The following is a 3819-nucleotide window of genomic DNA, read 5'->3' as shown; positions in this document are numbered from 1 at the left end:
GTGGCGGCGGGGAGGAGGGAGACCCTGCCAGCCGCTGCGGAGCGGAGAGCTATGAAAGGGGCTGCCAGCAGCGAGGGCGGCCCGAAACAGTTCTTGTGGGGGTGTTTTGAAATGTCACGGATGTTGGAAAACGCGGCCTTTGCCTTTCGGGCTGGAAAGGCAGAACTGGCCCCGGCAGGACAAAAGGGTTTGGGATTTGCTGAGGAGATGCCAGGAGGACGGTGGGGAAGTACTGGTGATAATGTCGTAATGATGAAAAGTCTGGAGGAACTGGTGGGCTTGAAGTTGGAAGCGTCTGTCCTCCTGTTAAAATGCAAAAACCAGCGCTTTCACACGTCATCGTAGAATAATGCTTTTGTATACATCAAAGTTCTATAGAACAAAAAGGCTGCACTTCCACGTCATGTAAGTCTGCAGCACAGACTGTATCAAACATCAAAAGCGGCCACGTTGCTTTTGTATAGATCAAAACTCGATGCCCAGCAGGATGTCCCCACACCGGTGTGGTGGAAGGAAACAACTGCCCGAGACAAAAGGTGTTCCACAAGCGCAGAAATTGTGGGTAGGGACAGTGTGCAGTTTAGTGCATGTGCCGCAGGCTTAGAGTTCACGCAGAAGATGAATATTTTACAGAATTCCAGCAGAATTAAATGAAAAATTCTCCATAAATTGGGAGGTAATTTCAGCATAGAGTAGAAGATCCAGAATTATGCAGGACTTTAAAGAGCTTTGAAAGATTCTTCAGGATGGAAGTTTTGCCTTTTCAGTATAAGCAATTTATTCCACGTGCACTCCTTGCAAATTATCTGTAAGATTAAATGGTGCTCAGTAAGAGGTTCGTTACAATAGCAGACATTTTTCTGTTTTTCAGTAAGTTGGCTGAAGCCTACAATTTTCATCTTACTCCTCTAATTTTTAAGAAATGCGCCTGCAGTTTCTAGTTAAAGTGCTTGTGGCACTTTGATGGCCGTTTCAAAAAACTGACATTTTTCCCCAAGTAGCTGTCAAAGCCAGAAACTCGTTGGTGCGTTCACCTACAAAATAAACTCAGGTAGAAGTGTAAGATGCTGTAATAAAGTGCCGTTACTTAATCAGAAATGAAGTATTATCTGTTAAAAGTTATACATTTTCTACTTCAACATGTTACATATTTAGAAGGAAAATTTGAAACACTTACATGGTTTGGTGGGTTTGTTTTAGTTATTAAAGTTACCTCATTATTAAAAAAAAGTTATTTTTAACTTGAGAAAAAATATAAAAAAATAGCAGGACTAAACCAGCACAATTATAGTTAGTATTGACTCTGGTGATAGTAGCTTCAAAAATATTTCTGTGGTGCAATAATTACACTATGAGTTAATGTAGTTTTATCTTGGATATAGTATTGTAGTTTTATCTTGGATATAGTATTGTATGCTCTTATTCTGGTGCCATCATCTTGGAAATCTGCTGCGCATATAGGAAACAAAGTAAGTTTTTACAATAACAGCCTAGTACTCTGCTGAATTAAGACAATTATCCATCTCAACCAATTTCTGCCTAGTTGATAGCAGTCAGAACCACTATTTGATACTAGTCATCTTTTCACTTTGAAGGTCTAATGTCCAGTTAATCCTCTTTGGTTTACTTTTGTGTTGGTTTATTTGGTTGGGGTTTTTTAACTGCTGGATTACTTCTGTTTGCATTGCTAGTGTCCCAAACTGTACAAGTAGAGCTTGAATAGATGAGAGGAATCTCCCTTTTGCTTGCTGAGAAGATCTGGTTTGGAGAAAAATATAATTTTTGATGGTGCAGCTGATTGCCCAGGTGCCTCATTCTCTGGCTTTGTTCCTCTTTAGGAATAGTCTGATATTTACTGTCATCCTCTATATAATACATTGCAATAAAAATGAATTGCTATTATGTGTTAAGAAGAATTTAGAACTCTCATGATACTTATTCAAGTTTTAATCCCCATTATTGTGTAGTTTTCCTTAATTAGTTTTCTGCTTTCAATTGTGTATGTCAAGAAGTGTTTCATAGGGCATACATCTTCACTTTTGTTTCAGAAGATGGCATATTTGCCTAATTAAGTACCTGCTTAGTTCTCTGCCATGTATACATTAAAGCAACTGCAGTTATGAATATGTAGTTTGTAATTAGATTACTTAAAATCTCTGTTTTTAGATGACATCAGAAGAGGTTGGCTGCTTTCCCAATTACTGGGTACTCTTGGGAGAGTGCAGTTCAAACAGCCAGTTACAGGACTACTTTGCTTTTGTATACATCAAAGTTCTATACGCTAGAACAAAAAGGGTACACTTCCACATCATGTTAAGTCTGCAGCACAGACTGTAGCAAACACTTTTGTATGTTCTGTTACTTTACTGAACATCAAATGTGAAGTTAAGTGAAAACACACCAAAAAGTAGTAAAAAAACTAGTTTCTAGAACAAGGCCTAAATATTCTGGGCCGCATTTTTGTGTACTAAGGTACATCTGGATTAACTTTTCTCTGATCTAAAAGAAGTTTAATACTTTTATGCTAGCGTAGTTTCAGAATTTGCTGATTGAGACTTCAAATATTTAATTAAAACTACAAATTAACATCACTTTGAGCTGGTTGGTAGATCTTTTCATAAAATAAGCCTTGGAAGCTAGTTTGTATGGACTTACCTGCATGTCCATGATTCTGTGATGCTAGGGGAGTTTTAACTTGTATTTGACTAAAGCTGAAAACCGCTTTGGAATCCAGTCATTCCTATGATCCCTGAACATAGCTAGAATTTTGTCTTTAAAAAAAATCTTGAAATGGGATGTATGCTTAAGCATAAATGCCTGCTTATCCTATGTCAACAGAAAATTTGTCTGGTGCCTTTAATATATTACTTCAAAGGTGGGCAGAATTGGATTGTGATTGTTTTGGCACAAATGGATCTGAACAGTAATGCTGTGGTCCTGCTAAGGGAACTCCCATGTGAGAATAAAGAAGCAGTAACTGTTAAATAAAACAACTAAATATGAAAGTGTGATATACAGATACTGGATCATTGCTTGAACAATTGACAGACTTTTCAGCTACATGTTTTTCTGCCCTGTAAGAAATCTGATTAGGATAGTTCTAAAGCAAACAAAACGAGACCTATGGATGTGTCGACACAGTAATAATTGTCCTCTGGAGTAATCTGGGTAATATGAGCGAGGAAACAATGAGAGACTATTATTTTCTTTATGAAAATAGGCTGGAATAATAAAAAAGTTAATTATTTGGGTTTGGTAACTCAGATGTCATTTGAACTGGATTTGCGGCTTGTATCAAACTGGAACAAGATCTTTAAGAAAATGAGTGTTGCACAGTGAAAAAATACATCTCGAGAGTACTTTAAAAAATCACTCCATTTTCTCTGGACTCTAGTCAAAAAGAAATGTAGTAAGGGAACAGAGGCTGATATAAATAATTGCGAATGCGTGTATATATAGATAGACACTGACGTGGTAAAAACAGTCCCTGTGTGAACCGACCTGGTGCAGTATGCGTTAGCACTGCAGTCAAACTGCCGTCTGAAAGTCAAATTTACTTCCGAGATTAGACCTCTAGATCTTGTCAAATAAAGCGTCTGTGAAGGAAGATGAGCTGGGTTTGTAGACATACCTTCAGCAAACGTAGCTCCGTTCTCGTGAACACGGTGTGTTAAAAAAAAAAAAATATCAGTGAGTGCAGTAGTGGTCCTGCCCGGTGATTTTAGCAGCTCTCAAGTGCAACGCTTACAGATAAAAAGGACGGGGGCTGCGCTAATGCAGACCGTGCCGGTGGGCTGGCGGCTGCTGGGCCGGAGGCTG

The 3819-nt window shown here is 38.6% G+C and overlaps 1 protein-coding gene across 3 annotated transcripts in view; it reads left to right on the top strand.

Moving 5' to 3' along the window:
• The window catches only part of BFAR (bifunctional apoptosis regulator), a 10735-nt gene that overhangs the window by 314 nt on the left and 6602 nt on the right, over positions 1-3819 (top strand). The window contains exon 1 of one of the 3 annotated variants that reach the window (XM_026858819.1): positions 11-90. The exons of 1 other annotated variant lie outside the window; for it this stretch is intronic. The gene's annotated coding sequence lies outside the window, so the exon portion shown is untranslated. Of the gene's footprint in view, positions 1-10; positions 91-2168; positions 2313-3819 lie in introns of those variants that run through there. One more of the 3 variants, XM_026858821.1, reaches the window with a different exon arrangement.

This window comes from Athene cunicularia, assembly GCF_003259725.1.
Source record: "Athene cunicularia isolate RWA chromosome 14 unlocalized genomic scaffold, athCun1 chr14_part1, whole genome shotgun sequence".
Lineage (NCBI taxonomy): Eukaryota > Metazoa > Chordata > Aves > Strigiformes > Strigidae > Athene > Athene cunicularia.
Note: the sequence above shows the minus strand (reverse complement) of the source record. Positions and strands in the feature narration are given on the sequence as shown.